Genomic DNA, 11,594 nt, shown 5'->3' with positions numbered 1-11,594 from the left:
TGCTGATAGTGTTTTCTGTGGGGCTCAGAGCTGCTGAGGTTTGAAGCACATACCAGGTCTGTAAGGAAAGACCGGAGTCAGGTCTGTAAGGCAATAGTATGGAAAAACTGATAGAAGCTTTCCCTACAATTTTGGTTGGTTGGTTCTGCCCATGTGTCCACCTCATGGTTAAGGACTCCCGCTCACTCAGAGAAGGACTACCTTGTCTAGCCATGATCTAGGCTTGGTTTGGTGTTACTTTCACAAGGCTGTAACTGTTGTCAGTACACCTCTGGCTTAGTGACAGCAAAGGTAACAGTTGTTGAACTTCTCTGTTAGCACTGAGCTCCATGCTTCTTGAGGCAGGAGCCATGACTGGTTTGTTTCTGTAACCAACACCCCCCTGGAACAATACTTAACATATAATAGGCACTCATTGTGTCTTTAGAATAAATGTAGCTGTTAGTCCCAAGAGTGTGATTTGAGACGGAAATGAGACCTCAGGGACCACTCTGGTATAAGATCATGTCACTGATCTTGTAACTGATTTATTTTCATACAAAGACTCCTTTCTATCTTTTAAGGTCATGTTTTTTTTTTTTTTCTCTCAATCTGTTTATTTAACCATAAGTATTTCCAAAGCTCTCCTTCTCTCACTCAAAATTCTGTCTCTGTATGCTCCCACCTGAACGCATGGCTTGTGTAATAGCTGATGACACCTGTCTCTATTGTAGCTTCATCCAGACTCACGACTGTCTCCTGAAACATCCACCTGAACGTCCTAGAGTAAAACTAAACATGCCTCAGCCACAACACATCATCATCCTCCACGTGGTCGCCTTCGGGGCCCACCTTTAGTTAAGGACAAATATTGTCTAAAATTCCAAGCTCACAGGGTGCCTGGGTGGTTCCGTCGGTTAAGCGTCCGACTTTGGTCATGATCTCACAGTTCGTGGGTTCGAGCCCCGTGTCAGGCTCTGTGCTGACAGCTAATTCAGAGCCTGAAGCCTGTTTCGGATTCTGTGTCTCCCTCTCCTTCTGACTCTCCCCTGCTCATGCTGTCTCTCTCTCAGAAATAAACAAAACATTTAAAAAATATTAAAATTCCAAGATCAAAACATCAAGATTATCTTTGTATATTCCTTTTTCACAGTGGAACTGTTCACTGGCCTTACCACTAAAACTCTCTTGAATTTATTTCCTTTTCTTTCTTCCCATGAGCACTGCTTGAGTTTAGGCAAACTCAAACTACTGTAGTTTGTTGCTTATCTTTTATTCTTGCTTCTTGCAACTTGTATTTCTCTTTCACTCTTAAGCCCAAAGTCGTGAAGATTTTTGTTTCCTTCTTAAGAAAATTTTTTTAATGTTTATTTATTTTTGAGAGAGAGAGAATGATAGAGTGTGAGTGGAGGAGGGGCAGAGGGAGAGGGAGACACAGAATCCAAAGCAGACTTCAGGCTCTGAGCTGTCAGGACAGCGCCTAGTGTAGGGCTTGAACCCACAAACCTCAAGCTCATGACCTGAGCCAAAGTTGGATGCTCAATGGACTGAGCCACCCAGGTGTCCTGAAGATTTCTGTTTTCATCCATAGATGCCAGTTATCTTCCTGAAACACAGATGGAAACAAGCCACTTTCTTATAAAACACTTGGTGGCTCTTTACCACCTAAGGACAGAGTCTAAACTCTAGCATAGCACTCCAGGCCTTCCCCAATTTTCCTTATCCTCCTATCTACCTGGTTTGGCCACTCCCTGACAAGGCTCTAAACTCAACACACCTTGGACTAATGAAAGCCAAATCCACAATTTCATGTTGTGCAGTCTGTCCCCCTGAGTGGCACACTCTCTCCATCTTCACTTAATATCCATCAAATTGTTCAGGCATCTGACCATGTTCGTATTCCCTGGGGAGATCTCTGTTTAGGTAGACCCATCGAACACATCATGCTTCCTTTTATGAGAGCTGTGCTCCAGTTTCTTGCTATGTTCTGCTAGTGTGTGTGTGCAAGTGTAGGTGTGCATGTGGCTTGCTAGAGTATGAGCTCTTTAAAGGCAGGGTATGGCATATGGTAGGTATGGTGAGTATCCCTTCCTCATTTGAGATGAATAAATTCTCTAAAGGTCCCCAAAAAAGACAGAAGTCAGAGAATGTAGTGTAGACAAAGACTCTGGCCAGATAGCAGGTACCCTTGCCACCACTTGTCTCTACCTCCATCAGTGCCTCCTTGAGAGCATACTGTGTTCTGCCAGTCATGTGCCAAAGTCAACGTAAAGGCAAACTCTCAAAAGTGGGTGAAAAAGCACTCTATCTCTGCAGGAACAAGAAGAGTTTTTTTTCACCCATTCTTCAATGAAGAGAAAGGGCAATATTGCCATCTTCGTTAACTCCCATCACTGCTTTATCATTTACAAAATGTTTTCACAGACCCCATCTCAATTCTGCTTACACTCCTGTAACGTGGAAACTATTATGATTATTAATATCATTTTTATTTCATAAGGAAAATTAAGGTCAGAGAAGTTGGGCAATTGCCCAAGATCACGTGTGCTCTTTCCATCATAACACGCTGCCGTGAACTTGGTTATAAATCTCACTTGCACCTTGGCTCTGCTCAGGGTCCTCTCATCTCATGCTCCAACACCTCACACGGCTCACTCCTTCTTTGGGACCATACTGACTGATGCCACGTGTCTCCGATGACCTCAGGCTTTCCTAAAATACCACACCTCTTGTAAATTTGGGCAAATCCATAATTACATGACTCTGTGTTCTTATATTTGGGTCATTTACACTTTTATGATTTAGGTGATTTAATTTGTGCATTATTTGTTCTAACAATAAACTTTTTGAGAGTTTATACGGGAATGATAATGATAGTACAAACTCTTCTAATCGTAAACCCTCCTAAATATAAACTCTCTGAGACAAGTGACAATTATCTTCTGCTGTCTTTGTGATTTCTCGTCCGCACATTCTATAACCCTTCACTGACTGAGTTCTAGTCATCAACAGAGAAAGGCAGCATATGTGTCTGTAATCTGGTTATCATTTGACACTAATATATCTGTCCTGACTGCCAAACCTAGAATTTGTAAAGACTCATGATTAGAACAGCATTCATAAGCTTAATCTCCCCTAGAGATGCCGGCAGCACCTTGAAGAAGAGAAAGCCACAGTGAGTTTACCTCCAAGTGGCTAAGTGTTGACTATCAGAACTTAATTGTGTTATGGGACCTTTCTTTGATATTCTCTTTACTTCTTGCTTCTTGCCTGTGGCACTGTGAACCAAAAACACGAATACCATTCTACTTAAAACATGAAGTTATTGAGTGAAACTAAGGTGACTCATCTTTTCTAAATACTGAATTTTATTATTGGCTTGTGATTTAAACAAAGACAAATAATGTACTTTGATATACTCAGTGCATTGAGAGGGAGAGGAAAAGGAGCAGAATGGAAAGAGTGTGGTGGGAAGAGAAGACAAAGACTTTCTAGATATTTCTACAATATTCCATTTTAAATGTAAAATTTCTCTCCAAGTGTGTCTCTTCGGACAATACTTGTCAAGGCTGCTGAATTTGAATCTTTGGCTGGACAGGACTATCACAGTGTTTGCAAATCGTAGCAGTGTGACTGCTACATTCTGTGAACGAGGGCAGATGCTGTGGAAGCGTGCAGCATGGGCTTCTCAACCAGTCCTGGAAGGACAGGAGGGCTTCCCGGAGGAGGGGACTCTTGTAGTTCAAACCAGGAGGGATGAGTAGGTAAAGGGAAAAGAAGGAGAGGGGGAGGGGGGTCCAGTAGAAGCAGCGGCCTCTCCAAGGCCCACCAGTAAAACCATGGACTCCTCTGAGAGCTGCAGGGGCGACCGCGGAATGTGAGGCCAGAAGGCTGTGAAAAGTGGACTGAGAGGAGCAAGAGCAGGGCCCTGGGCACCACTATGTGGGGTTTGCCTTTGTTCTAAGTTTAGTGCAAAGGCAGGAAAGGCTTCAAGGAAGAGAGTGACGCTTTCAAGTTTGCATTTTGAATGATTGTGCTTGCTGCGTGGTGGCCGGGCCACAGCGCTACAAGACTGTTAACAGGAAGATGTGGGCAGCGGCGCACCTGAGAAGCAGTGATGGTCTGGACCAGGATGCAGGTCTTAAGGGTAGACAGAAGGTGACAGACTTAGTACATAGCATTTGGTTGAATGAATATGGGGTCAGGACTTCATGACTGAATGAATTTGGGGACAAAAGATAAAGACTTCTCAAGATTCCGTTTAGCAGTCTTTACATGATGGGGACATCAAGTAGCCAGAGCAAAGGGGGTGGACATGAGAGAAGGGGAAGCCTGAAGCACAGGGGTTCCGTGTGAAGCCTCTAGGAGCTTTGATTGTCATGACCCTTTATGTTTGAAGTAAATGCTCCCTTTAAGAATCAGATTAAAATATCAAAACATGCACATATATCAGAATTTACAAATTTAAGTTCAAAGGCCTCTTGAATATTATCCATAGATCTGCTGGATTAAAAACCATTGTTATATATACCTCAGGGGCGCCTGAGTGACTTGGCTAAGCGTCCATTTTGGCTCAAGTCATGATCTCATGGTTCATGCGTTTCTGCACCCTGCATCAATCTGTGTGCTGACAGCTCAGAGCCTGGAGCCTGCTTCAGATTCTTTGTCTCCCTCTCTCTCTGCCTCTCCCTTGCCCATGCTCTGTCTCTCTTTGTTTCTCGAAAATGAATAAATGTTAAAAATTTTTTAAAAATCATTGTTATATATACTTCAGTTAATGCATTCTGGGTGGAAGCCAACTATTGTAACACAAAGAAACTAAATACAAGAGCCATGGTCCACTAGATGGGTCCAGTTGATGTGAAATTAGGGCTCTGGAGGTAACCCTATACAATGATCTGTCCATTTAAACATCTAAGACAATAGGCAGGAACACACACACCCTCACTCCTATCTGTTAATCAGACTCTTTATAGAGAAGAGGCTTTATATGCAAGAGAAACCAGTACATGCTCTTTTGTTAGTGGTGTTTATAGGTAACAGCACAAAAGTCGTTGAACATGTCCAGCCATCTCTTTGCAAATAACCCCATGGTTCTGTGAATAGCGAAGCAGTGAATTATTAACCTTTTTCTTTTAAAGTATCTGTTCCTTGGGGGGCACTTGCGTGGCTTAGTCGGTTGGGCGTCTGACTTTCGCTTAGGTCATGGTCTCGCGGTTCGTGAGTTCGGGCCCCGCGTCGGGCTATGTGCTGACTGCCAGCTCAGAGCCTGGAGTCTGTTTCAGAGTCTGACTCCCTCTCTCTCTGACCCTCCCCTGCTCATGCTGTCTCTCTCTCTCTCTCTCTCTCCTAGAAATAAATAAAAACATAAAAAAAATTTAAAGTATCTGTTCCTTGGATCTCTTGGGGAACAGCATCTATAGACGATGAAAGCCCTATGAAGCTGATAGAATTCTTTATTCACTGGAACCCCTCCTCCTCCTCGAATCCAAATCCTCCTCAGGACTGTACATGAGAGAAGTCAAGTTCTCTATATCGGTGGACAAAATGTTTCAAGATGTATTTCTTTCTGAGTCTAAAGAAAATTTTAAGAGTCATTTAGAAGTTTACTTCTCTCCCGAGCATGAATATTGATCCCTTTCCCTTGCTCACGAGTCCCTATGCCCTTCTTCACTTCTCAATAAGGGACACCGTGTCTCCTGCATCCCTTTTAAATGGGTCTTTACCCAGAAGGGAGGATTGCAACTTGGAGCGCTTCAGGGAGGTGAGCGGACTCTTAACAATATAGTCTGAGCATCCAGGATGCCACTTGCTAATGTCATAAGTAATTAAGTTGCTTTATTTCTTCCCTTTTCCTTCTGAGAATCAGAGAACGCAACAGAACAAAGGGCTGTTTTCTACTGGCTTGTGTGCCATTTTCTTTTCACATTCATTAGAGTGAAGCTGAACACTGCCACGAATGGTCTGATGTGGTAGGCATTTGGCAATTCTGTTTTGGGAAGACCGTAATCCAAGTTTTATTCCTGGATGTGCAATAATTTTATAAAATTTTCTATCAATTCACTATAAAGTTGTATAAAGGGAACATTGGATTTATTTCCTGGTATAACTCTAATTGGTGTCTATTTTTATGTTACCTTTACAAATCAGGGGCCATTTAACAGAAATACAAAGGAACTAAATCCTGCCCTTTTTTTTCTTTTTCATTGCCTTGAATCTTTTTCTTCCATGAGTTAACTTTCTCTTCCTCTGCACATATTTGTAGTTTGGATATCATTTTTAAAAAGTAGAAGCTTTTTTATGTATGTATATGTGTGTGTAATTTGATAAAAGGAGTTGATACAAATGGCTGGATCTGACTTCAACTGCACCCAATTAGTGTGAGATAGTAATTTATTGGGGTGATTCTTAATGAAAAAGGCAAAAATATATGCCTTATTTTTAGCGAAGAATGCATTTTTAGCATAGAGGTTTAATTTGTAGGGGTAAAATCCAAGCCAAAAGGTGGTAGGGAATTTAGGTGAAATGAATGAACTCAACCAGAAAGCCTAATATCAATATATAGACAAAATCTACAGATGAACACAAATGCCCAGAATTATCTTTTATGTAAGTTACTTCTCTGTGCTAAATGATTTGAAAACACGAATCCATTCTAGTCTAAGCACTGTACTAAATGCATACCTTGTTATATTAAACTTATTTAGGGCATCATTTCCTCTTTTGCAAGACGAGACAGTTGGGCCAGATCAGCATTTTCCAACTGTGGGATGGGACCAATTAGTGGTTTGCAAAAACAGTTTAGTGCATTGCTACCAGTGTTTAAAACATCAAAAAGGAGAGACTAGAAAAGGAAATCTCAGAATGAGTCATTAGTCCTAAGGGGAAGTATTTTTTTGCGTAACTCTTGTTTCCATTTTGAATACCTATTCTGGATCACAGTGAAAAAATATTCTTCACTGGGGATTAAAAGTCTCTGAAGAAACACTATTTAAGTTACCTTCATGTGTCACATTCTGATTTTACACCATATTGGTCTTCTGGGTTAGAGCTATCATTGATTTGTAACTTGCTTCCTGTGAGAATCATGGCTATATTTGCCATGAGAAGTTTGAAATACTTAACAAGAGTTACTTCATCCCTGGATGCTTCTGTTCCAGAGAGAACAACATTTCCTTCATCGTGTCTCATCTTAGGAGTCAAGGAAATAAATCTGTTTCCAAGTTCCCAAGACAAAAATGCCTCCACTCTGCCTTTTATTTTTTTTTTTATTTTTATTTTTTTATTTATTTCTAGGAGAGAGAGAGAGACAGCGTGAGCAGGGGAGGGTCAGAGACAGAGGGAGACACAGACTCTGAAACAGTCTCCAGGCTCTGAGCTGGCAGTCAGCACAGAGCCCGATGCGGGGCTCGAACCTACAAACCGCGAGATCGTGACCTAAGCGAAAGTCGGAAGCTTAACCGACTAAGCCACCCAGGCGCCCCTCCACTCTGCCTTTTAAACACCAATAATTTGTTGTCATAGCCAGAGGGTGTATGTAATGCATACACGCACATTACATTTAATTTTTCAACATCCAACATATTCTGTAATTATAAAATAGCACTCAATTTATTGTATAAAATCCATGGCATTAAATGTTTCATTAAGATTTTCCACATCTCAGGACACCTGAGTGGTTCAGTCAGTTGAGTGTCCAGCTTTGGCTCAGGTCATGGTTTCATGGTTCATGAGTTCAAGCCCTATGTCGATCTCTGAGCTGACAGCTCAGAGTCTGGAGTCTGCTTCAGATTCTGTGTCTCCTCTCTCTGCCCACCATCCCCAAAAATGAAAGAAACATTTAAAACATTTTTTTAATTAAAAAAAAAAAAAGATTTTCCACATCTCTTGGGTCACTACATTGACCTGAGAAACAGTGTGTTTTATACTGCATACATCAGCTGGCTCACTCTCTACGCCTTCGAATAAATAGTTTAGATCACTTCACGATGCAAAGAAAAGTGACATGGACAGCCAAATTCTGAGAAGACGTTGGGCGGTGAGTACGTTGTGTGTCTGTGTGTTGTAGACATAGCTGTGGGCACACAGAACAGAATTTCAAGCAACCTGAAGACCAGGGATAAATGCAAACTCTAAACCGTAGCTTCTTTGACATGATTTTTGTAACTGCTGATGACTTGTCTAAGAAACTACAGGAGAAAATATTTGGTTGTGATCAAAGGCAAAGGGCAGTGAGAAGCGCCATGGTTCAGAGGGTGGGGGCACAAATGTAAAACAAGGCATGTGGTTCTCTTTCCCACCATTCACACTCACTGACGGAGCTTTTTGATGTCATGGTTTGCAACACTGGAGAGAGCCTTTCTTGTCACCCATCTCTATTCCCAGGTTAAGGTAAGGATTCTCATGGGGACTGAACTAAGGCTGGCTGAGAAATTTGCTTGTAAATGGCTGCGACACCTAAGAAGAAACTGTGCTCTGTGGTGCCAAATTTAGACCTTCTTTTTCTAGGTTGCATATCTATCTGGTAAATTAGAGGGGACAGTGAGTCAGGAAAACTGGGTGTTCCTTGTGAATTGGATGTGTTCCAGCTGTGTGGACTTGAGTAAATCATGTAACCCCACTAGGGTCACTTCAGTGTCTCCATTTGTAGAATTAATTTTGGGACCTGACACATTTCCTTCTCAAATCTATGACTCTGCCTCGAGTTAAATCCATAATCCCTAGGAGTGGGGGAGGGGGATAACAGTATTGAATAATGTTTCTATTCAGAGGCTTTATCTGTGTAATCATATTTCACACTCACAACGACCTTGTCAGGTGATCCTATTTTATACACAGAGATTTATTTTATGGGTAGGTTCGGAGAAGTCAAGTAAGTTACTCACACGTGTAACAGAAGGCAAAGTTCATATTAGAACTCGAGTTTGTCAGATTTAAAAACTCTCTATTATCAAGACCCATGATTGGCCATTTCAGCTAATTGTCCTTTTAGCAATCGTATTTCTCAGATTCTGTGGATCCAGTTAGAATGAACTGGTGTAGCCAGAGGACTGTTTTTCCTTGTAGGGTGGCCATAGGGGGTTACCAGGAGGCAGAATTAAACAGTTGAATGGGGGGTGGGGGGGAACCAATGGGTCGGAGTCTCATAAACTCTGAGACACAGATCTTAGTCTGTACATCTATTTCTATTTTCTTGTGAACTTGAACCCCATCTGAGTCATATTTTTCTCCCTTCCCCTGCTCCAATCCTAGAATGTACAGATATATACTGGTGTCTTAGAGGATTTTACATCCATGTTGATGGGAAGAGAGTGGTAGTTTTTAAGCAAGTGGTAACATTTCTGGTCCCTATGAAATGTCAGCTTCCTAGCTCATGAAATTGTTTAAACTTGATCTTCTCTGTGTAGGAACTCTTAAGGCTGTTTTATTGCAACCACACCCCTGGGTGGGGAAAATCGCTTCTGGGTTTCTGGATATTGGCAAGATGTCCTATAAGTTAAATACTTTAGTGGAAAAAATGATAATTTTTCTATTGATATTTTCACTCAAACTCAGCAACTATATTTTTCTTTTCAGGTGTTTCTTAAGGAAATGTACCACGTTGAGTTCTTTCCCCTTTGAAACATGCTAGAAAAGTAAGGTGTTTTCCTAAAACACTTTGACTTCCCTAAGGCTAAGATACTCCATTGACATCAACAACAGACAAAGGGAGAATTTCACTCAGATTCCAGAATCTTAATGGAAACCCCTTAAGGGGTCTGTAGTATAGTAGAACAGTACAGCCACCAGAAACACAAACCTTCAGCCTCCTGGATCCAAAACCCTGACCTTGAGTCTCAAGCAGGTCCAGGATCAAGGACAGGCAAGCAAGCTTCCCAAAGGAGCAAAATTTAAGGAAGCACTCATTCTTAGGTACAGGCCCTGTGACCTCATGACCCTGAGTGCACGTACCTGCTGAGATTTTGCTCAGTGGGTGGCTCATTCTTAAGGAGGTGCTCACTGCTAGGGACAGGGTCGCACAGGCAGAGGGTCAACACAGTCAAGTGAATGCTTCCTTAAATTTTGCACCTTAGGGTCTTCCCTGATTCTAGTCCCAACACTGAACCCAGGGGGCCATGACTCCAGGTGGTTCTTCAGAACAGCCCCATGCAGGCCACAGAGATGCAGAACATGGTTGTACAATACATGGGGATCCATTACCTGATGCCACCAAGCACCAGTAGAAGCAAAAATGCTGAGCCCCCTTCCCCCCCCATGCCATTATTCTCTAAACTCACTCCTCTAGACACTGCCCAGGGGAAGGGAGAATTTAGTGAGTGAAAAAGGAATGACAGACCTGTCCTTCATCTAAGAATGCTCCATTCACCGGACTTTACATAACTCCCTTGGAAAGATTCAGAGCTTGAAGCCCTGGAGTGGTTGGCTTCCACTCCCTGGAGTGGAGAAGGCATCAAGGCAAAGTAGGGTTCTGCCAACCTGACACCCTAGAGCAGCAAGCTCTGGCTTTCTCAACAAATATTTGAGGATTAAAAATTTTTTTTAATTATTTTTTTAATTTTTTCTTTTCTTTTACTTTTTTTTTTAGAGAGACCACATGAGCAGGTAAGAGGGGCAAAGAGAAAGAGAAGGGAAAGAGAATCTTAAGCAGGCTCCATGCTCACCACAGAGCCCAACATGGGGCTTGATCCCATGAGCCTGGGATCAGGACCTGAGCCGAAATCAAGAGAGGTGTCCAACCGACTGAGCCACCCAGGCACCTTGAGCATGGTTTTCTAGAAGAAAGTGGGTTAATACTTCTGTAGGACTCTAATGTGCTTACTTAATATTTCTTCCTTTCTTAAAAATATATGTAAAAGAATACTCTCCATTACATATGTTGATGGCACTGCCAGCCCACAGTGGGACATGTGCACTTTGAGATGTTTTTTCCAGTGCTGCAAATGGGATAGGGGTGGTGTGTCCTTACTCTCTCACTCAGTCAGTCCCTTGTGTGCACTTTGGAAAGACTCGGCAAGGTCACATGACTGCTGGGATCAAAGCTATAATCTTGCCGTCTGTGTCATTACCCGAACCAAATGAACTACACTGAACTAAGAACAACATCAATAATGACAAGATTCCCTGACATACCTGACCACCTCCTGTCTGCAGGCACAGTCCTGGGTCCTTTACAGCTATTACATAATTTAATCCTCACAGGAATCCTTAAGAAAGTGGTCCCTTAGCCACTGCCAGAGGGAAAAGAGGGACCGGGAGAATTAAAGTAACTTTCTTAGGTTTCTAAAGCTAGATTGTGGCAGAGATGGAAAGGTATTCTGTTCCAACATCCGTGTTCTTTTTGCTTCCATGAAGCCCCTCTTAGAGCATTTTGATTTCACGAAATACAAGTAACTATTTCCATAATAACGTGACATAAACTGCTAAATAGTGCTGGTTTGATGTACATTTTTGTTGTTGTGTGCCTCTGTATTCCAGAACAGAGGTGAAGGGATGAAGAGTTCTGCTTTATGTCTTTTTTTTTTTTTTAAGGTTTATTTGTTTATCTTGAGAGAGAGCAAGGGCTCAGGGGATGGACGCACAGAGAGAGAGAATTCCAAGCAGGCTCCATGCTGTGC

The sequence above is a fragment of the Hyaena hyaena genome, unplaced genomic scaffold (genome assembly GCF_003009895.1).
Source record: "Hyaena hyaena isolate Hyena2069 unplaced genomic scaffold, ASM300989v1 scaffold_399, whole genome shotgun sequence".
Taxonomy (NCBI): domain Eukaryota; kingdom Metazoa; phylum Chordata; class Mammalia; order Carnivora; family Hyaenidae; genus Hyaena; species Hyaena hyaena.
This window is presented reverse-complemented; position numbering follows the sequence as displayed.